The 23,926-nt window shown below is 46.5% G+C and overlaps 1 protein-coding gene across 1 annotated transcript in view; it reads right to left on the bottom strand.

Moving 5' to 3' along the window:
• The window catches only part of CREB1 (cAMP responsive element binding protein 1), a 328,451-nt gene that overhangs the window by 248,404 nt on the left and 56,121 nt on the right, over positions 1-23,926 (bottom strand). Inside the window, 1 exon segment of the mRNA XM_030209357.1 lies at positions 2,414-2,521. The gene's annotated coding sequence lies outside the window, so the exon portion shown is untranslated.

Below are 23,926 nucleotides of genomic sequence, written 5' to 3'. Positions count from 1 at the left end.
CATGTGAGAATATCAGCCTGCTTGTCCTCAGAGAATCACTTTCATACACCCTTCAATTGAAACACAAACAGAATTATAATCAATTGTTCCATAATGCAAACACATGTTGTCATTTTGTGATAAAGTTTCAGGAATCGGGTGATATACATAGGAATGCCATTTTGTAGCAAACCCTCAACTTTCTTTCAACAGCACGCTGGCAATCAGTTGGTTGGTGAGTGGGATCAGCTCATATTAATAAATATCAATAATAAGGCTTTGTTTTTTGGTTTTTTTAAACAAATACTGTGGTTTATACCAAGATTCTTGAGATGTCATTAATATATGATCATGTTAAGTAAGTTGGTCCGTTTTCCCCTTTTTAATGCTTTCAAATTGTATATGGTCTATAGGTTATCATGAAAAATACATGAGACCACCTTTCCTAAAAATAAGTAACCCCTGAGGAAGCCGTTTTGAGTGAAACGGGTTTGGCCACCATTGGGTGTCAGTTAAGTGCTGGACTTTTTTATTGTTTCATGAATGAGAGGATGGAATTATTATGAAATAAGAAATCATTCCCATGATCGTTGTGCTGCAAGACTGGGCACTTTTATGTGAACACAAATCAGAGTGTGGACAGAAAGTTTCAAAAACAATTTTTAACTGAAAGGAAAAAATTTAAATAATAAAGTTGTCAATAAAGAAATAAGGTATAAAATTCACATCACAAGGTTTTTATAGACCAACGATGAAGTACCAACCCCAGTAGAAGACACCGAAATTGTATTAAGCATCAGGGTATTTTAAGGTCTTTTTCCTCGTATTTTAATTCCAATTTCAGTGACCATATATATTTGCAAATTTGTACTGGGCTCTTCCCCATTTGATATATGTTTCACTTTGTTTAGACTCTCAGTGTGGTTTTCTCCCCATTATCAGTCCCCAGTTCATTAGCCACCCTAATTTCTGATAACATTTCTACATCCGTATGTTTATTCTGGCCAGGTGGACGGTAGTACATGCCTATCACTATCCTTTTCCCCTTTACACATGGAATTTCAATCCATAGGGATTCCAAGATGTATTTTGTCTCCTGCAGAATTTTCAATCTGAGTCAAGGCCTTCCTTAATGCTACCCCCCTCCACCAATTCGATCCACCCTATCACTACAAAATAATTTGTGCACCCTGGTATGATAGTGTCCCACTGGTTATCCTCCTTCCACTAGGTCTCAGAGATGCCTTTTATATCTAATTTTTCATTTAGTGCAATATATTCTAACTCTCTCATCTTATTTCTTAGGTTTCTGGCATTCGCATACAGACATTTCAAACTATGTTTGTTGTTCCTATTTACATCTTGCTCAGTTGTTTACAGTATTAATTTGCAATCTTTTGTCTGCTTTTTATTTAAAGACACCTGGCTTACTTTGGTCTCTATTGCAACCTCACAATCGGGATATCCTATCTTCCCTGTTTTGGTGATATCTTTGAAAGATACCTTGTTCCGAACCATGTGCTTCTGAACGACTGTTGGCCTTCCCCCAGGTTCTTGCTCTCCTTTTTAAATGACAGACCCAGGACCAGCAGCCTGGTCCCGCCCTGGTTAAGGTGGATCCCATCATTCTGGAACAGGCTCCCAATTCCCCAGAATGTTGCCCATTTCCTTAGAATTCTAAAACCCTCTTCCCTGTACCATCACCTCATCCACACATTGGGATTCCGCAGCTCTGCCTGTCTCTTGTGCCCTGCAAGTGGAATGGGGAAGCACTTCGAAAAATGCTACCCTAGAGGTTCTGGATTTGAGCTTTCTACCTAAAAGCCTAAATTTGGCTTCTAGAACCTCCCTCCCACATTTTCATATGTCATTGGTACCCACATGTACCAAGACAGCCGGCTCCTCCCCAGCACTGTCTAAAATCCTATCTAGGTGACGGGTGAGGACCTCCACCTTCGCACCAGTCAGGCAAGTGACCAGGCGATCCTCACGTCCACCAGCTGCACAGCTATCTACATGCCTAATAATCAAATCACAGCAACAGCAGTTCTAACACTTCCCTCCTGGCCAGAAGCTCCTGGAGACACATCCTCGGTGTGAGAGAATATTGCATCTCATGCCAGTAAACATTTATTAAAGAGCAGAGAGAGCACACATGAAGGCTTTAGTCAAATTAACGAAGACTGCATAAAGGCTCATGTGTTGTTTTAAACATATTTCATGACAGTACTGCATCAAAGACCAAAGCAACATTGGGTTTCTGACAGACTCTTTTCAGATCACTTCTAATGATTTTGTTCAATAAATCATAAGCAACTGCTCAGGAAGCAAATACCTCTGTAGGTGTCAAACTTTGCCCTTATTTTTAAACAATATTGTTCGGATGCTGCCCAAGCCACAGGTAGTCCACAGAAATAGCAACAAAAGAAGGTACCTTAAATTTGGGTGTCTGTTTCGCGAAGGCAGTGGTGGAATTTCTGGTCCAATAAGTCCTTCAGGAGTTCCTGCCCAGCGGAGACCTAGTGATCCTCCACAGTATGATCTGAGGAGAAAACACAATTGAGGTGATAACTGGAAATCCAAAACGCCTTCCAGCAAGGAACCAGGTAAGGAGGTAGGAATCCAAGGCAGAGGTTTGAAGTAAATAAGGATCCAAAAGAATACCAAGCAAGAAGTCCAAGCACAAGGTTCAGGAGCCAAGAGGTTAAAGGAGTAAAACAGACAGATGTGGCAGGCCTAACCTAAGCAGACTCACAACAGTACAAAAATAAATAAATAAATAAAACGCTGCAAGCAATGATGATGTCATCAACTTGCATTACAAACTTGCTAGAGAATTAAAATTGTTAACCAGTGTCAATGTAACCATTTTATATACAATTATAGGGATCATATCAGATAAAAGATGGTATAAATTACAAATGCAATCAAACGAGTATATAGTTTCTACATTTAAAATAATATTGGTATCCCTTTTATTTACAGAAAATGTTATCAGAAATGAAACAGTAGTTAACAAATGAGGTTTCCATCTACATGTTTTAGGAGCTAGGGAAATGTGTGTTTAATAATCTGCAACATGTATTTTTCCTTTTTGCTTGCCTTTGTTTGCTCTTTTCCTACCTTCTCCCTCCCATCCTCTGTCAGAATACAGTGCCAGCTTCTGTTCCAGTGGCTTGGCAGCAGGTTTCTAGTCAGCCAGGAGAAAGGCTAACTCAAGAGGTGGGGCACCTGCAGCCTTTTGTTGTTTCTAGAACAGCTTTCTATAATATAAGATGGTATAATATAGAAATAAGGGAGCTGATACTCAAATCAATTTAAGTAGCAGGAGAGCACTGTGGCTCTTAGTTTGTTTCATTAGCTGAGGCTATTTTGGTTGGAAATAAAATATGGTCTTTCATTACTTAAATTATTTCATATATTTTGGCTTGGATACTATTTAAGTGATTATAAAGAATTTCCAGGCTCTTTTGGGTAAGATGAAGATGTAGCATTTTAAATCAAACTTGTGATGTGCAGAAGCTAGATTCTATGAGAAATGAACCTGCAGTGACTGTTTTCAAGCACAAGTCAGCTTATAGTATTAGTAGGAACATGATATTACAAAGAAATTACGTTTATATATTAGAAAATAATTTGAGAAATGTATTGCTGATATTTCAGATGCATATAGTTCTCACATTCACTAACATCAATGCGCTTTTTTTTTTTTTTTTACTCTGGATTGTGCATCAGGCTAATGTAATGTCTGCAATGTAGACCAGTGTCTGGATTCCCTTACCCTACTTTAGTAAGAATCTACATCATGCTTGTCCTTAATCAGTTTTATAACTAAATACAAAATGGGAAATATCTCAATGCTATTTTCTATTGTTAATTGTGCATAGTTTGGGTAAGCATAAAATGCTGGTAATCATAACTTTTTTTTTACAAGTTCTCACAAAGTTCCTGTCTCAGAATTTATTTAACTACATCTACATTGACTTGAGAACCTAAACATGCCAGACTTGTCAAGAACTCCTTGTTAAAACGGCTCTCCCACTTGTCAGTCTGTGCTTGCCTGGGGCTGGAGGGTAATAATCGCCTGTGGGTTAACAGAAGGCTACCGACTGCAAGCTCTGACAATCCCCAGTGAGACTCACTGGTTCACATTCATACAACCAAACTTTAGTTATCTGTTTCAGCTGAAACCAGGCTGTAAGTTTCAGTGCAGTTTTCGCTGAAAGTGTCTAAACAGTTTAGTAGCAGTTTTGTCCGAAACCGAAAAAAAGCAGTTTCGGTCGGCCTCTAACCTGGTTAGTGCCTAAGCCGAAACAAGCTATTGCATTGGCAGTTCCAGGGTGAAGCTGGCACTTATTCGATTAAGGGTGGAAATGGATAATCCAGGACCTCGAGCATCTCAGCCCTGGGCTCATCCTCCACCTCCACAGGGAATGGAACAGCCGTAGCCATTTCCTGGACAAAAGATGTAAAGGGAAGACTCTCAGGAGGAGACAATCTCCTTTCAGGCAGAGGGGAAGTTCAGAGGGAATCCCATAGGACTCATCAGAAGAAAAGTACCTGGGATCTCCCTCTGACTCCCACGAACGGTCCTCCTCAGTATCAGAAAGTACCTCCCTAAGGGAACTCAGAGACTGAGCCTGCCGCCCCGCATGGACTGTGGCGAAGCTTGCTCCACTGACGTCGAAGGGGACTCGACCTGGGTGGCAGCCGACACCGGCGCCGCAAGCCGCACCGAAGACAGGGACCTCACCACAGGTGAAGGGCCAGACGCCGCTGCAGCAGACGGCACAGAAGGCGCAAGAACCCCCGACACTGAAGCAGACTGGCACAGCAGTCCTTCCAGAAGTTCTGGAAGCAGGGCTTGGATGTGCTCATCGAGAGCCGCCATCGGAGAAGGCTGCGGGGTCAGTGGATCAGCCGGTGGCAGAATCTGCTGAAGCTCAGGTGCTGGTACTGAGCTGCTAAGAGGCCAACGCATTGGCACCTCCTGTATGGAGGGGGAGCGATCCTCTCGGCCCCAATGCTTCTCGGGTGACGAATCCTTCGAAGCCCCAGAGCTCCTGGCACAGTGTGTCGAAGGAGATCGATGATGGTGCTTCTTCGCCTTTGCTCGGTGCCAATGAGGAAATGAAATCCTCACGTCTCCTTGGGGTCGGGTCTGACGATGGTCAGTCCTGGGTGGCCTGCGTAGCAGGAGGCCTCAAGACAGGTGGAGACCCACTCGATGCATCACTGCTCCCAGCATGTCTTAGCCCCTCAGCAGACATTACCTTTGCTCCTGACGTTGATGCGTCCCTCAATGTTGACACCGCCGACGTCGAAGGACCGGGCCGAGCCCCAAAAAGATTCTTGCGTTGGGCTTCTCGAACTACTTGGGTCCGCTTCTTCATGCGAAGACACAGATTACAAGCAGCTGGGCTGTAGTCGGGCCCTAGGCACTGGATACACCAGGAATTGGTATCGGTACCTGAAATGGTCCGGTTGCACTCAACGTTTGAAGCCGCTGGGTGTCCTCGATGACATGGAAGGAAAAACAGCTCCAGTGAAATCAAAGGACTCAATTGTGCCAAGAAAAAAGGGGCACAAAAAGGAGAAACCCGACCACGTGGCCTAAAAACTGGCCACGTCAAAAAAACAAAGAAAACTTAAAACTTGGAAAAAAGAGCTAAGGAGTTTGTAAAGGAATCCTCTCTCTCTCTCTTTTTTTTAAACAAACCAAAAAAAAAAAAAAAAACCAGACGAAAAACTCGTTAAAAATACTCAAAAAAGAAGACTCTTTTCCCAGGCCTTAACAAGGATCACAGGAGGATTTTGACGCACTTCGTCGTGGAAAAAAAGAAACTGAGGTACACGCTCACACAGCGGGCGGGAAGTCAGTCCGCGCATGTGCGCCAGAAGACTCTAGCAAAGTTTTTCTCTTTGCTATGGCAAAATGCTGGTTCCCAGGCCGAAATGCACGTCGACCCATGCTTGAGAATAAGCAGCCTGCTTGTCCTCGGAGAATACATTTTACAATGGATCTTAGTAATCTGCAATATTTAATAACTGAAAATTAAAAATTGGGCTTGCTATATGAAACTCTTCAACCAAACTCAATGCATGTCACTTCAAAACACCAAGTCCTAATTTTACTACATATATCATTAAAAAAGGTATGTGCTGTCAGTCTGATGGTCAAAAACGGACCAAGATATTCTGAGCTTCTGAAATCTTTTCCTCCTACCTTTTCTAGTGATATATGTAGTAAAATTAGGACTTGGTGCTTCGAAGTGACATATAGCTTGCATTGAGTTTGGTTGAACATTTATTAAAGATGCAATTAAATATGTAAGAGCAGTTTACAATTATAGGTTGTTTCTATTTTTTTTTTTTTTTTAATTTGAAATTGTTTATTGAACACAACATAATGGAAAAAGTACAATGCTTGCCAGAACAGCCAACCGACTGCACTGATATGTCAAACAAATAAAGTCCAACATCAACTGTAAATCACAATCATTTTTGATAATTTTCTCCCCACCCAAATCAACTCCCCCCCCCCCTCCCCTGCTCCCACCTTATTCCCTCTTGGCTAAATCTCCTATACAGGTAATTCACTACTCCATAATCGTTCTATTTGAGACCATTCTTTCGCATCTGGCTTACATCTGCCTTGTCTTTTGTCAGTCAATTGTTCTAGGCCCACAATGTTCTTGATTCTCATTGTCCAGTCTGTGATTGTAGGGCCCAGTCTTTGTTTCCAATGGGCTGCTATCTCCAGCTTGGCGGCTGCCAACCCCAGTCTTTTAAGCCTCTTCTGCCACTTCTGGCCCCTTTTATTTCCCCATCCCAGCAAACACCACTTTGGTTCCACCGGGAACTGCGTGTCCAATAGGCGCGTCAAATGCATAGCAACTTCTACCCAAAAAGTCTGTATAAGAGGACACGACCACCAGACTTGTAAAAAATTTCCTATTTCTGCTTCACACCTCCAGCATCGATTAGATACCATAGGATACATTCGCTTTAGCCTGTCTGGTGTGTAATACCATCTACTTAAAACTTTGTATGCATTTTCTTTAATTAGTACACACACCGATGCTTTTTTCACCTCTAAACACATCCTCTCCCACTCCTTCACACTCATTTCCATATTTAAATCACGTTCCCTGCAGTCATATAGGGCAATTTGAGCATCTTATCTCCCCTAATGTATTTATATAACCTGGAAATTCCTTTCCTCCTACCTTCCAGGGTTACCCAAATATTTTCCAATAGCTCCTTTTCCCTCGGGTCCGATGCCAACCACCCCTGTCCCGTCATAAAATGTCTAACCTGTATGTATGCAAAATAATCTGACTCTGGTAAATCAAACTTCCTCTTTAATGTCTTAAAGTCTCTCATTACCCCATCCGACATAAGATCCCTAAATCTCCGCAGGCCCTTTCGGTTCCACTCACGAAACACCCCCCCCCCCTCTTGTCCTGCGTGAAACTCATCTTCATGGGTTATATGCACCAAAGTAGAGGTTTTCACCCCCTTCCGGAATTTATTTTTTAATACATCCCAGGTATGTTGCAAGTGGGACACAAAGGGACTACTATTCCCCTGAGGTAAACTATACATCTGTCCAGACCCCCATACACCTTTCTCCAAATTACCCCTTGGAACCAGGTTTTGCTCTAAAGTCGCCACTGGTGATCTATCTCCTTTACTCCACTCCGCCACTTGTTTCAATTGGGCTGCTTGGTAGTACCATATTAAGTTGGGTAGTCCTCTTCCCCCTTCCTCTACTCCCTTCCACATAATTCTTTTCAATGTTCTTGCTCTCTTACCCCCCCATACGAACCGTGAAATATCTGATTGTAATTTATTCAAAACCCCTGGTGGAACTTCCAAAGGCAACGTTTGGAAAAGAAACAACATTCGCGGGACCAAGTTCATCTTGACCACCGCTATCCTGCCCCACCAGAACAGCAGCCCATTCTTCCATCGGCTCATGTCTGTGCGCAGTTCCCTAAACAGGGGACCATAATTTAAACCATATAACTTTGTTAGGTCCCTAGGTATCCAAATGCCCAGATATTTAAAGTTCTCCCGAGCTTGCCTGAAGGGAAATTTTTCCAACATAGCTTCAGTATCTGAAAGGGGCCCCACCACTCCCAAAACCTCTGATTTATCATAATTGACTTTAAATCCAGACATTTCCCCAAAAACTTTGATCTCTTTGCAGATGTTTGTTAACGACACCTCTGGATGACTCACGTAAAAAAGAATGTCGTCCGCAAACAGAGCTATTTTATGTTCCCTATCCCCCACATAGAGACCCTTTATTTGAGCTGTCTCCCGAACTTTCTGCGCAAGAGGCTCGATCGCAATGGCAAAAAGCAAGGGAGAGAGGGGACAGCCCTGTCTGGTACCCCTTTGTATCTGCACTTGATCCGAATATCCTCCATTCGCCTTTATCCTTGCCACAGGTCTCGCATACAATCCCCTTAGCCATGATATGATCCCTGGCCCAAATCCTATGACTTTTAATACCTCCCACAGGTAAATCCACTCAACCCGATCAAAGGCCTTTTCTGCGTCAGTTGTTAACAGCACCAAAGCCTCCTCCCTATTTTGGCCCTCCCAAACAATATTAAGGGTTCTCCTAATGTTATCAGCTACTTGTCTCTTAGGTATAAAACCTGCTTGATCCGTGTGGATTAATTGAGGGAGAAATTTATTAATCCTCTCTGCCATTACCTTGGCCAATATTTTAATATCTATATTTATAAGAGAAATCGGCCTATATGAACCACATATTGTTGGGTCTCGCCCAGGTTTGGGAAGAACTGAAATCCCCGCCTCATACATGCTCCTCGGTAGGGTCCCTGATTTGAAGCATTCATTCCCTACCCGCACTAAGAGTGGCCTTAGCTCCTGTCCCAGTATCTTATAGAATTTAGCCGTATACCCGTCAAGTCCAGGTGCTTTACCCCCCTTCAAGCCCTTAATAATTTTATCTATCTCATCTGCCGTTATGGGTTTGTCCAGGGACTCCCTCTGCTGCTCAGTTAAGCTGCGTAATCCTATCCCACCTAAATATTCTTGAATCTCCTCCACTGTAATTTTCACTTCTGATGAGTAAAGAGCTGCATAATATCGGGCAAATTGTTCCCTAATTTCTTTGTCCTGATACATCAAACCGTCACCCGCTCCCTTTAGTTTAGTTATAGTGTTTCCCACTACCCTTTGCCGCAAATTGCGCGCCAACATCCTGCCAGCTTTATTACTGAATTCAAAGAATTTTTGTTTTATTAACTTTCTGTGGTATTCCATCTGTCTAATTTGTATTTGTTGTAGCTCTGCCCTGCATTCTCGCAGCTCCCTTATCGCTTCAGGACACCGCCCTCCCTGATGTTGGGCTTCCAGAAAAGCCAATCTTTGTCGTACCCTCAATTCCTGGACTTGACCCTCTTTTTTCCATTGACTACCTTTCTTAATCAAATGACCTCTTACTACCACCTTCAGGGCATCCCATAGGGTCCCATCCGTTACATCCCCTGTATCGTTGTCCTCCATATATTCCCGTATCACCCTTCGAATTTCCCCGCATGCCTCTGCAGAATCAAGCAAGGATTCATTTAATCTCCAAAATGTTTGTCCCCGTTCTCTCCCCAATCCCCTCCATGAGATCCATATAGGGGCATGGTCCGAGGTATGTATACTCCCAATATCAGAGTCCCGAACCTTACCCCATAAGTTGCGAGATCCCCAAATTGTATCTATCCGTGTGTATGAGCGCTGCGCATGAGAGTAGGAGGAATAGGTCCGCTGCCCGGGGTGTTGCATTCTCCAAACATCGATTAAATCTAGCTCCTTAACCAGTCTTAGTAATTTAGACGTATTAGCCTGTCTACCACCCTTCCTGCCCTTAGAGTAGTCAAGATCTGTTAATGCCCAATTGAAATCTCCCCCTAAAATTACATTGCCCGCCACAAATTGGAGTAATTCTAACCTTAGGGTCTCAAAAAATGCCCCCTGTCCCTCATTGGGTGCATAAATATTCACCAAAGTAATTAGCTGGTTATTGATCTTACCTTTAACCGCAATGCACCTGCCCTGTTCTTCTGAATAGGTCTGTTCATGAATAAAAGGGACCGTATCTTTAATATAGATTGCAAGACCTCCTTTTTTCCCCCCTCTAGGGTCCGCCAAAAAGTAACTCTTCCCCATATTTTTATATTGTATTAACCGCTCGTCTTTCTTTTGAATGTGTGTCTCCTGCAGCATACTGATATCCCATTGCATTTTTCGAATTTCCCTGTTTATGATACTTCTTTTTTCTGGAGTATTCATGCCATTTACATTCCACGAACCAACTGTTATCCCTCCCACCTCCCCTTCCCTCCCCTGTCCCTCCCCCCTCCCAGAAAATCCCCTCGTCTGTTCACTAGCCTTAACTGCCAGTGATATCCCTAAGGAAGTGTCATTCCGATGGGTTCCCTTTCCATTCTTTATCCCCAACATACCCCATCATTCATCAACATACATCATTCTTTTCCCCATTCATGCTCCCAAATAGCCCCTATATGCCAAAACCTTTTGTAAATCTTAACATTAAGTCACTGGTTGTAGAAGTGCTTTTACTCAGCTTTAACTCCGGGCCATTGCCCTCCAGCATTTTTTCTTTTCAGGTGCCTGCAGCCGTTTCAGTCTCACTGTCCATTCGTGGTGGACTCTTGTTAGTTCTTCCTCCACCCTGTGTGATCCAACCCCCCTTACTATTAGGGGGCCTGTCTTTGCTGGAATTCTGGGAAGCCTCAGATATCTCCAGCAGGTCCGTACATCCCAGTGCAGCCAGAATCTTCCATGCTCCCTCAGGTTGCAAGATTTTCTTTGTCTGGCTTCCCACTGTTAACAACAAACCTTTAGGATATATCCATCTGTAGCGCAGGCCCGCCTTTTGCAAGTATCTCGTAATATCCTTAAAATCTCGTCTCTTTTGCAGAGTAGATCTCGCCAGGTCTTGAAAAATCTGCACTTGCACATTGCGCCATTTGATTTCTCCCAATGCACGTGCTTTTCTCCACACCGCTTCCTTCACCTGAAACTCATGGAAGCATGCCACTATGTCTCGAGGGTAATCCCCCCGCTGCGGCCCCAAGCTCCGATGAGCTCTATCAATTTTTATTGCAGGCCGTTCCAATCCTTCTTCAGGATCCTTTCCCTGCTCCAAAATAAAGTCACAAATCTCTTGCACCACTTTCTCCGCATCCCTGAATTGTACTTCCTCAGGGATGCCTTTAATTCTCAAGTTACACCGCCGCGAGCGGTTTTCCAAGTCTTCCAGACGTTGCTCCATGAGGTTTCGTTCTTGCTGTTCTTTAAAAGCACTCTTCCTCAAAGTTTGTAGTTCTCCCGCCATCGTTTCAATCCGCTCCTCCGTCTCTACCATTCGGCCGCCCATATCTTTCACTTCTTCGCAGAGTTCCGTAACTGCAGCTTGAATGCTTTTCCTGGTATTAATCATCTCTGTTTTAAGTTCTTTAAACCATCGTATAATTTCGCTCCGCTCTACTTCAATCTCACCAGCGACTTGCTCCTCGTTATCATTATCAGACTCCATTTCGTCCGGCGCCATTTTTGCTCCACGCGGGGGAAGTGGTGTTTTCGCCTTACTCGCTACCCTCGGCGATTCCCCTGCATATTTAAATTTTGCCAATTTCTTTTTGGCCGCCATTTACTATAGCTGCCTTGCTTCTTCTTTTGCGGGGAATCCCTCGTGCTTTATCGGGGTTTCTTACACTTTTTTAATCTTTAACCTGCGGAGCTCTGCAACCAGGCTACCGGCTACATCGGTGACGTCACTTCCTCTCTCTATTTTTTTTTTTTAAGATTTTGTTTGGAGGGCAATTCTATAATTGTGCATGTGTAGTTATGCATGCCATGTGTGCACTTATGCTACATGCCCTATACGCTACTCTAAAATAGAACGTGGACTCATTAGCACATAAATACAAGGGGGTGTATGAGTTGCCAAAAACCTCTTAATGGCTGGATCCTATTCACAATCTCTGTGACTAGAGCTGCCCTCCACTATTCTGACCCCCCACCCCACCTCGTTTGCCCACAGTCTTAGCTACTAGTCGCTCTGGAAACAGGGTAATCTCACTTACACAAGGAAAATAAAGGTCTGCAGATAGGAGTTTTGAAACTCATTCCAGACATGTTAGCCATCCTTCTAGTCGGATATGAATGTGAAAATATGTAGAATCCTGAAGAAAGCCAGATATGCATCCTAACCTCCAGAGTTTGAACATATCTGACAGGGCTTACCTAATTGTTTTGACTCCAAGTATGTTCCTAGTTTGCCAATGCCTTAGAGCAACTAATAAGGCAATAAACTGTAAAGGTCTGAGCAGAAACAACTAAGAAAATGAAATATACATATCCAAATAACTTAAAATGCAGTATATCATAGCAAGGGAATTATTTTGAGTATATAAAGGTTGCATGTGTGTGTATCTGTGTGCTTTGTGTGTGCACTCTGCATGTGTGGTATCTGTGGGGATTGCTGAGGTTGTTTGTGGTGGGGAGGGTGGAGCAATTTGCAGGGTGGTGGCGAGTTGTGCGGGAGGGAGGTAACAGCAGTTTGCAGGGTGGTGAAGAAGTTGTGAGAGGGAGGTAGATATTGGAGTGGGGCAGTTTGGGGGGTTGGGAAAGCAGAGAACAAGGAAAGGCAGTTTGAAAGATGTCCATAACTGCTTTTTCACTGTATAGAAGGTTCTATGTTATACAAACTGGCATTCCTTCTCCAACAGAAATGCATTCAGTCTCCTTTTTTTTTAATTGAAGAGTTTAATTTTTCTGTGATTTCCACCCCCACCTGGCCAATCTGACCTATTTTCCAACTCAATATGTCTTTTTACCATTCCCCTCCTTTACAAAACTCCAGCACATCTGTTCCTTGGACTATTTCCTGTCGTTTCATGCAGGGTGGTGGCGAGTTGTGCGGGAGGGAGGTAACAGCAGTTTGCAGGGTGGTAAAGAAGTTGTGAGAGGGAGGTAGATATTGGAATGGGGCAGTTTGGGGGGTTGGGAAAGCAGAGAACAAGGAAAGGCAGTTTGAAAGATGTCCATAACTGCTGTTTCACTGTATAGAAGGTTCTATGCTAGAGAAGCTGGCATTCCTTCTCCAACAGAAATGCATTGTCTCTTTTTTTTTTTTTAATTGGAGAGTTTAATTTTTCTGTGATTTCCACCCCCACCTGGCCAATCTGACCTATTTTCCAACTCAATATGTCTTTTTACCATTCCCTACAATATACACTTTATGCCCCTCCTTTACAAAACTCCAGCACATCTGTTCCTTGGACTATTTCCTGTCGTTTCATGCCCTACAGCAGTGTTTCCCTAGTGCGGTCCTGGAGTACCCCTTGCCAGTCAGGTTTGCAGGATATCCACAATGAATATGCATGAAAAAGATCTGCATATAATAGAGGCAGTGTATACAAATCAAATCAAATCAAGTTCATGCATATTCATCATGGACATCCTGAAAACCTGACTGGCAAGGGGTACTCCAGGACTGGACTTGTGAAACACTGCCCTACAGCATTTCTCCCAGAACTAATGGAGTGCAGGACAGTGGCAGTTACATGTCCCCCAGAGTCCTTACAAATCACTCCAGACCCTCACGCCCAAGTCTTGGAAGCTCAGTAGCCAACAGCTCCACAACCCAGAGCTGCAAGTGCATGTGGAGTTTCCTGCCCTCAGTATGAAAACCCCAATTTAACAGATCTAGATACAATCCAGCAGCTGTGGACACAGAAATGTGTGCTCATCAACTCACAGTGTGTCAGCCTACATGATACAGCTGTAATGATTACCAAGTGAATGGTTGGCCTAGGTAGCTGTTAGGGCTGACTCTAGGCCTGTGGTTCTCAATCTAGTCCTTAGACTTATTGTATCTTCTAGGTTTACCAAGATTTGTTTCAGTTCTTCTATACCATCACCCTTAAATACCATTTCGGGCACAGGTAGATTTTGTTTACATCCTTCTCAGTAAATACTGAAGCAAAGAATTCATTTAGTCTCTCCATTATGGCCTCATTCTCCCCGAGAGCTCTTTTTACTCCTTGATAATCTAACAGTACAACTGACTCCTTCACAGGCTTTCTGCTTCTGTTGGAGGCAGCTTTACAGAGACTGGAGATTCAGGGTTAGGCTTTTGCTATAAATGACACTCTATTGTGTTTTTGCCAAAGAAGCTATAACTTGTGATAGCTAGCTGAACTGCTGAAGCTTGCAAAAAGGACAGTTTGCCTAGAAGATGCAAGTGCAACCAGATAACAGTTATAGCTTATGCTGAGTTTCGCTTCTGCCATATCTGTGTAATGAAAATGAACTGTGTGATAAGTTTCGATTTCCTGACTTTTGTGTAATCTTTTGTGAACTCAATGCGCATGACTACTGTTAAATGATACAGGGCATGCAGTGTTCCTGAGCCACTCAGCTGCGTCACTGCTAGCAATAAAGTTTTCTTGATTTGGATCCGTTGCCTCGAGCCTCTTGATTTACTTGCTAATATCCGGTTACATTTCTAGCGAGCCAGCCAGGAGGCTCGGGGAACGAGGATATTCCTCCCCCCTTTGGCGCACGGTCGGCCCCTCTCCGGCCAATCGGTGAGTGCGCACCACTGAGTTCAGTGTCTGACCGCCCAGAAAAGGGGCTGCACAGGACCGGGTGACCTGCGCCGGGGCTGCGGGATCCAAACAAGACAAGCTTTCATCTCCGGAGTATCCTGAATCCTGGCGGGGGTTGCCGGTCCGTTAAAGGCCTGAGCAACCCCCACCGGGCGCCGAGTAGGAACTAGGTTCCGAAACCCACCCGAGACCGGGAGGTCGGGTTTCTTGTTGTTTGAAAGTGTGACTGGCACCGCGGTTCTGGGCCGGGCGACTGCGTCCCAGCCGGTGCAGGCTGGAAAACCCTCACGTGTCCGGTGGAACGGGACCCCTTACCCCTCCACCAACCCTTTCCCCTTTTTCTATCTACTATCCTTTTGTACTCAGGCCAGGATGGGCCTAATGACTGAACATTTTACTGAAGTGTTCGACCAGAAACTATGTACAAAGGGAGGTATGATCCAGAGATGCCAAGTCATATGGCCAGGAGTCGGCCAGATAGTTGACTGGCCGGAAGAAGGATCTTTCGAATTCAGCCGAGCGGCCCGGGTTCAGAACATAGTTATCGTTGAGGGCAACCCAGGCTACCCTAATGACATACCATATATAGAGGCCTGGATCAAAGTTATCAGGGATCCCCCAAAGTGGGCGAGAAGGGGAGTTGAAGCAGTTGCCCTCGTCATGATGACACAAATAAAGGACAGGAATAATAGACGGAAGAAAAAGAAAAATAGAGTGACCATCACGGCCACACCAACCATGGCCGCGAAATTACCAACAGAGGAACCAGTATAAAACCCAGCAAAACCCCTACCCCTACTGCACCCCCTGCAAAGACTATATTCCCAAACCTCGAAGAGGAGGAGGTCCTACCCCCACCTTATAGTCCTTTATATCCTAACCTGCCGGATCCCGGAGACCAGTCGCCCGTTGGCTCAGACCAGGATGAATCTGGCTCTGATCACGATGAAGAGAGAGAGCAACAGGCCCCCCAGGACTCGACTGCACCTCTCAGTGCGACCGCGTCCTCTACTACCAGAGGTCCAGGACCCGGCACCCGTAGCAAAATCCCCCTTCTTGAACCCCCCTGGAAGACCACGGCACCTCAGAGGGCCCCAAAGAAACGAGGAACTAGTCCTGACAGCCAGCATGGCAAGCCAGCGAATACATTTCCCAACCGACAGACTACCACCTATGTTCCCCAGGTAGCCGTGGGTGGAGGCCCGGCTCAACCCCTACCACTGACAATGTACACTTAAGTACCCTTCACTAGTTCTGACCTCCTTAACTGGAAACTCCACAGCCCCTCCTATGAACAGAAGCCTGAACAGATGATCGAGATGGTGGCGGGCCTAATTACCAGTCACAACCCCAACTGGGCTGACATGTGACAACTGGGGTCCTATCTCCTCAGTACAGAGGAACGTCGCCAAGTGCAACAAAATATGGAAGACGCCGTCAGGGTGACCACCCCCCAGGGAGACGATCCAGTTACCCGTACCAACCAACTTGTCCCGACTACTGACCCCCGATGGGACTATCAGACCCAGGAAGGGCGGAATCGCATTGCCACATACCAACACACCTATCTGGAGGCCCTGAAAAAGGGAAAAAGAAAGATCACCAACATGAACAGAATCCACGATATAACCCAGAAAAAGGAAGAAAGTCCCGGGGATTTCTTGGAAAGATTGATGGATGCATACCGGAAACACAGCCTGTTCGACCCAGAGGACCCTAACAACATGCAAATGTTAGTCATGAGTTTCGTTAGTCAGTCCGCCCCGGACATACGCAAGAAGTTACAGAAAACCGAAGGATTCGAAGGAATGAGTATTAGTCAATTAAAGGCCATGGCGGATAGAGTGTTTGGGCATAGGGATCAGGAAGAAAAGAGAGAAGCAAGTAGACGAATGCGAGAGAAAGTAAGTCTTTTAGCGGCTGCCTTGGAGGACACCCGGGTAGGGTGTCGGGAAAGTGGACCCCAAGGAGTGGGGGAACCAGGGGACGACAGGGGAGTAGACCCCCTTTAGGAAGAAACCAGTGTTACTATTGCAAACAAGGCCACTGGAAAGCAGAATGCGAGGAAAGACGACAAAAATATGGAAGTGAGGAAGTTACCGCCGGAGAAATCTGTCCCCCTGATCGCCCTCGGGCCCCCAGAAGAGGAGAAAGCCGAGGCAGAGGTCAAGGACGATCGGAACGGGAGGGATGGCAAATGGCCATACAGAACACGGGAGAATACACAGCACGAAGAGACCGGGAGGGCGAAGTCCCCACCGACCCTCTGGTGGAAATCCGAGTGGGGACACAGCAAATGAAGGCCCTGTTAGACTCAGGGGCCCAACAATCCGTCATCACCACAGCAATAGCCCCACATACCAAAGCAACTATACTCATAGTGGGGGCCTCTGGGAAATCCCTCACAGCACCATTGTTGAAGGAACGCCAGATTCAGAGAGGGGGCAAGACGGTATCCCATCAGTTTATACATGTACCCGAATGCCCAGTTCCCCTGATTGGGAGAGACCTACTGTGTAAACTACAAGCCACCTTAAAATTCAAACCCACCGGCAAGGTGGAAGCCATTTTTGAAGATCAACCAGTGACGCTCATATGTCCTGAAGAGTGGAGACTACACGCCCCTTTGATCGTCGGGGCCACTGATAGCCGGTACTTTCAAAATACTGCTTTCGCCCAACAGAGGAGGGACCTCATGGCAGAAATACCAAGGGTCTGGGCAGAATCCAATCCCGGGGGATTAGCCGTAAATGCCACCCCCATCTGGATCAAACTGAAGTCAAATGCCCAGGTTGTAAACCAGCCCCAATACAATATACCCTATGAAGCCCGACATAGCATGCAGACACACCTGCAAAGGCTCCTCCGTCTCGGAGTCTTGAAGCCAACCAGATCCTCCTGGAACACTCCATTATTGCCGGTCAAGAAACCAGGGACCACGGAATACTGGCCAGTCCAAGACCTAAGAAAGGTCAATAACCAAGTGATGGACATAGTTGCCCTAGTACCCAATCTCTACTCCATCCTGGCTCAGGTGCCGGTCCAAACTAAATGGTACAGCGTCATACACTTGAAAGACACCTTTTTCTCCATACCACTCGCCAGAGACTGCCAGGCGTTCTTTGCCTTCACGTGGGAGGATATGCAGACCGGAGCCAAACAACAACTGACGTGGACTCGTCTCCCACAAGGATTCAAGAACACACCAACCCTGTTCGGGGAACAGCTCGCCAGAGATCTGAAGATGTACCAGACCGAATACGGACCAGTTATTCAGTATGTGAATGATTTGTTGATAGCCAGGGAAACATATGAGGATTGCGCGGTGGCTACCTTGTACCTTTTAAAAACCCTGGAGGCCCAAGGATACCAGGCAAGCCGAAAAAAGGCACAAGTTTGTGAAGTCGAAGTCGACTATTTAGGATTTCGCCTCAGGGAAGGGACCCGGAAGCTCGGCAAACCCCGCACTCAAGCTATCTGTAACCAGCCCACCACGGCGAATAAAAAGGAACTGCGAGTGCTGTTGGGAGCAGCAGGATACTGCCGAATATGGATCATTAACTTTGCCATTCTGACCCAAGACCTGTACGCCAAACTGAAAGGACCCGAACCCCAGACCCTCACATGGGAAAAGCACGAACTTAGGGCCCTGGCAGACCTGAAGAAAGCCCTCATGTCCCCACCAGCGCTAGGACTACCAGACGTCACCAAACCTTTCCACCTGTTTGTGGATGAGAAGAGGGGCTTGGCACTTGGAGTACTGACCCAGGCATTCGGGACATGGCAGCGACCAGTGGCGTACCTCTCCAAAGGCATGGACAACGTGGCAAAAGGCTGGCCTGGATGTCTCCGGAGCATAGCCGCTGAATGCCTACTAATCGAGGAAGTCAACAAACTCACTTTCGGTCAGACACTCCTTGTGACCACCCCCCATACCGTCCACGGCTTGCTCGAAAGCCATGGACCCAAATGGATGACCAACTCTAGATTAGTCAAATACCAGGCCCTCCTGTGTGAAAACCCTGAGGTGCAGATCCAGGACACTACTAACCTAAACCCAGCAACTCTGCTGCCTGCCCCCGAACCAGGAAGCCATGACTGTGAAGAGGTAATGGGCACAGTCTATTCCAGTAGACCTGACTTAAAGGACCAACCACGGCATAAGGGAACGACGCTGTTCACCGACAGAAGCAGCCAGGTGATACAGGGAACCAGGAGAGCAGGCTACGCTGTTGTATCAGAGGATGACGTACTAGAGGCGAAGCCCCTCCCCCCTGGAACGTCGGCCCAGAAAGCCGAACTGATCGCACTCACCAGAGCCCTCCAATGGGCAGAAGGGAAGATAGTAAATATCTACACCGATTCCAAATACGCCTTTCTCACTTTCCAAGTCCACAGAGCGCTATACAAGGAGAGAGGATTTCTGACGGCTGAAGGAAGGGGGCTCGCAAATGCTACAGAAATCTGCCACTTGCTCGAGGCAGTGTAGAAACCAGAGAAAGTGGCTGTGATGCACTGCAGAGCCCATACGGAGATCAGACCCCATCGCCAGGGGCAACCGGCGGGCGGACGAGGCAGCTAAGAGAGCAAGTCAAGAGCCATGCCCCCCTGAACCCGAGAAACTGCTCCTCGTCCATCTTCCAGAAGAAACACCCACATATTCACCACACGAAGACAAATGGGCGCGGCAGGAAGGGCTGGAGTGGCGCAGCGGATGGTGGGTACTGCAAGATGGACGCATCTGGATACCAGAGACACTAGCCTGGACTGTGGTCAAGGGAGCCCATGACCAGACCCACCTGGGTAGGGACGCCCTAGCCCAGCTGCTTGGAAAGACGTACTATGTCAACAAGATGTCCCTATGGAAGAAAAATGCCTCCAGCAGGTGCGCAACCTGCGCCCAAAATAACCCACGCACCGGGCCCGGTCCAGCCCCCGGTAACATACTCCAAGGAACCAGTCCCTTCCCAAGTTTACCAGATCGACTTCCCGCACATGCCCCCAGCCAAAGGATTCAGAGCCATCCTAGTAGCAGTATGTACATACACAGGATGGATTGAGGCCGTACCCACTAGGACTGAAATGGCAAAGGAGGTCACGTCCCTACTCATCCACCTCATCCTGCCAAGATATGGCCTCTCCAAATAGATAAACTCCGATAATGGCCCGGCCTTCACTAGTGAAGTGACCCAACAACTCAGCACCAGGCTAGGCCTCAACTGGAAGCTACACTGTGCATGGAGACCCCAAAGTAGTGGGGCCGTAGAGAGAGCCAATAGGGCCCTAAAGACACAGCTAGCAAAACTGTGCCAAGAAACCAAAACCAAGTGGCCAGATCTCATCCCTCTAGCTCTGCTGCACCTCCGCTGCACGCCCCGAGCCACGGCCCTCACCCCTTATGAAATGATGTATGGCCGACCACCACCCTTACCCTCATTTCCTGATTCATTACAGATACAGGGAGAGAACTCCTTAGTGAAGCAAATGAAAGGCCTACGCGCAACAGTGCAGGAAATTCGGAGCATAGGGCCTCTAATCATGACCACCCCTATACATCAGTTTCAGGCAGGGGATGAGGTATGGGTTAAAGAATGGAGGGGGCCATCCCTTGTCCTACTAACCACCCCAACTGCTGTTAAAATTGCAGGAAATCCGACTTGGATACATTGGACCAGGGTGAAACCAGCTGCGCGACCCAACCCCCATCCAGAACTGTGGACCGCTGACACACATCCAGATGCCCCCCTATGACTGATTTTAAGAAAGAAGTGACAACCTTGTTCCATTCAGCCTTTCCCACTGCTGTGAAACTGTGCAGTCAAACAGTGTGGGCACACCTTTGAGACACAAGACCTCTACCTCCTCCGTCAACCTCATGTACAAGCCGGATCTACACTTGTGGAGGTTTTGTATTGGGTTTTTGCTAATAACCGGAGTCACAATTCTGAGTATCCTTTTGTTGGTTTTAGAAAAACTTGGTTACATCTTTCATTAACACATGTTATTATCTCTCACTATATCACGATGTTTATGATGTGGTGTGCCCTTCTTTGTAACTGTCTCCTTGTCCTATTAACTGACAGTCAGCCGTGTAAACACTGCATGTCTCCAGTTCGGAGTGGACGTCACACTTGTGGTAGTATGTTTGTCTCCCATACCTCTGTCCACAAAGAGTGTTGGTCATCTCCACCTACCCCGTGTTCTGAAAACAACAAGAAGTATTGGATTGCATCTAACTGCTGTTTGGAGATTGACGACAATGGGGAGGTGCCTGATGGAAAAAGATGTTATTTTTTGATTATGCTTATTAGGAGGTGTTGTTTTCTTACCCTGTTTGATACCTTGTCTGCTGTCCTGTGCCCGCCGAACAATGGAGCGTATTGCTGACCAGAGGGCTGTTGCACAGATTATGTCTCTACAAATGTATTCCCCCATAACCTTGTCTGACACTGACTGAAGTTCTTCCTTTCCTTGCAGGACCAATCTGAAGGCCACCAGCCCTTGCTGCGGCTAAGGCCGGCTACAAAGGGGGGGGGGGGGGGGGGGGGGACATCAATAGGAACCCTCCGTCTCAAACCCGGCGAAGAAACCAGCGGCCGGAGCAGGGAACTAGGGTCAACTGATTGTTTCCAGGGACTAACCTTTTCTTCTTCCTCGCAGCTACGAACTGCACCGTTTGAGCAATGGAAAGGTCGAAGGTCTCATCAGCTCCATAGTCAAACCTACGGATCAAGAATGTGATACTTTCCACTATGAAGATGATAAAGTATCAAAGGGGAGTTTGTTGGGGGCAGCTTTACAGAGACTGGAGATTCAGGGTTAGGCTTTTGCTATAAACGACACTCTATGAGAGGTCACGTGATGGTCTGAGGAAGAGAGTCGCGTCTCTCTTCTCTCCGGGGTTTCCCCTCCTTAGCCCCAGTAAAAACGAGTGAAATCTGAATGAAATCATCCTGAAACGGAAGGCAAACTACTGGCTATCGATGGATCCCTTTATTACTAAAGAAACTCGGGCATCCGCGCTGAAATCGGGGAAAAAAAGCGCCGAGAAATTGCGTGGAACAGGAGAAGCCAAGATGGCGCCTGACCCGACGGCAGATTCCCCTCCGAGATTTCACCCGCTACAGGTACAACAAATTACAGATGCAGTGAAAGCGGCATTACAGCCTGAACTTACAAAACTTTCAGAACAAATGGCGGGTGTAGAGCTGCTGCTTGGAGAAACGACTAGAAGAACGGGGGAACTCGAAGTGCGTGTGTCTGAGTTGGAGGACTTGAATAGAGAAAGAGAATCGGCAGCGCAAGATCTACAGACAATGTTGCGCACACAAGCTAAACACCTAGATGACTTAGAAAATAGATCTCGGAGATCTAACCTCCGATTGATCGGGATTCCGGAGTCGGTGTCAGATCGAGCCCTTTCGACCCAGCTTGAGAACTGGTTGAAATCAGAGTTCGCGCTTTCGGATAGCGCAGGCCCACTTTGCCTAGAAAGAGCGCATCGCCTGGGAAGAAGGGTGGCAGGAGGTAACAGACCACGTGTGGTTATAATTAAAGTACATAACTTTATACATAAGGAGGAAATCTTGAGAGGGGCCCGTTCTAAATGGGACACATTGTCATTTGACGGAGCAGCAATAAAAATTTTTCAAGACTACTCTGCGGCCCTGCAAGAGCGCCGGAAGGCGTTTGGGCCAGTATGCCGCCAGCTGGCATCGAAAAATCAACGATTTATGTTATTATACCCGGCCCAGCTCAAAGTGCTGGAAGCAGGCGGCTGGAAGATGTACCATTCGCCAGAAGAGGCTCAGGGCCTGCTAAGGGAGAACCCTCCTTCCCCTGCGGGTCAGAATGGCTGATGAGAATTAAGGAAGACGGGCCGAAGTGGAACCCGAGGATAAACAATAGTTGCACACTGACAATTGGTAAATGGAACAATTAATTAGCACGTGTTATGTTGCACTGTACACTGATCCAGTTTGTTTGGGGATTGATATATATTGGGCACAAATTGTATTGAATGGAAGAATGGATGGTAAAGAAGCGAATGCTGGGGCGGGGAGGGGGACCCCTACCATCCACAGACCAGCTCTCTTCTAGTAGATGTTGCGAAAGAGGAGGGCATGGGCAGATGGGGGGAGGGGGGGGGAACTATGGGAGGGTGGGGGGAGGGTAAGGAAGGGAGAAAGAAAGGGGAGGGGGGGGGTCGACGCATATAACTGTGATAATAGACAGGGAATGGTCATAGGGCTGCAGACTAAGAAAGAGGGGAGCTTAGGTGGAGCTGGGCACCTAGGTTACCCGCATGTTACTAAGTACTTTACTCGAAGAACACATTATGTAGAAGACATATGGGTGCCCGGACACGGTTCATAACTTGGAATGTAGGGGGCATTACATCTCCAATTAAGAGGACAAAAATTCTACAGGCCTTAAAAAGACATAGGGCAGATGTAGCCTGCATTCAGGAAACAAGATTATCTCAGGAGGAACTGAAGAAATTGAAACGAACTTGGGTAGGAGAGATATATGGGGCAGAGGCCAAAGGCAGGAGAAGCGGGGTGGCAATTCTGATACGAAGGGGGGCGGTGGCTAAGGCACACTTAGTGGGCAGTGACCCGGAGGGGAGATATGTGGTGGTACGTCTTTGGCTACAGCACGTTGAATACTTGGTAGTAGCGATATATGCCCCCAATCAGCAGGGGAGACCCTTTTATGACCATCTGATTCAGGTATGTCAGCCCCATAGATCACTACCTCTGCTTATAATGGGCGATTTTAATTTAGTAGCTGATCCCACTTTAGATAGCTCCTCCTCTGGGGGGGTGGTCCGGAGGGGGCCAGAATCACGAATTTTAACTCAATTTATGCAGGCCCTTCAGGTGGTGGACTCTTGGCGGGTTTTGCACCCAGGGGAGCGAGACTATACGCACCTTTCGAGGGCACATGGGACTCTCTCTCGATTAGATTACATATTGGTAGACCGAAGGATATTTCCCCATGTGAGTGCAGTGGAGATTGGCCCGGAAGAAATATCGGATCACTCAATGGTTTGGCTAGACTTGGAAGGCCGAGATCTAGGAACAAGGGGAAGAGGGTGGAGATTTCCTACATACCTGGCCAATGACCCGGCATTTAAACTGTATTTGTCAAAGAGCTGGGAAGAATATGTTAGATTTAATGGGAGGCATAAGGACAACTCTACTTTATTTTGGCAAGCAGCTAAAGCTGTCATGCGGGGTGCTGTGATTGCCTTTACGGTGAAACGTGAA

Source organism: Microcaecilia unicolor, chromosome 7 (assembly GCF_901765095.1).
Source record: "Microcaecilia unicolor chromosome 7, aMicUni1.1, whole genome shotgun sequence".
In the NCBI taxonomy this organism is placed as follows: domain Eukaryota; kingdom Metazoa; phylum Chordata; class Amphibia; order Gymnophiona; family Siphonopidae; genus Microcaecilia; species Microcaecilia unicolor.
This window is presented reverse-complemented; position numbering and strand designations above follow the sequence as displayed.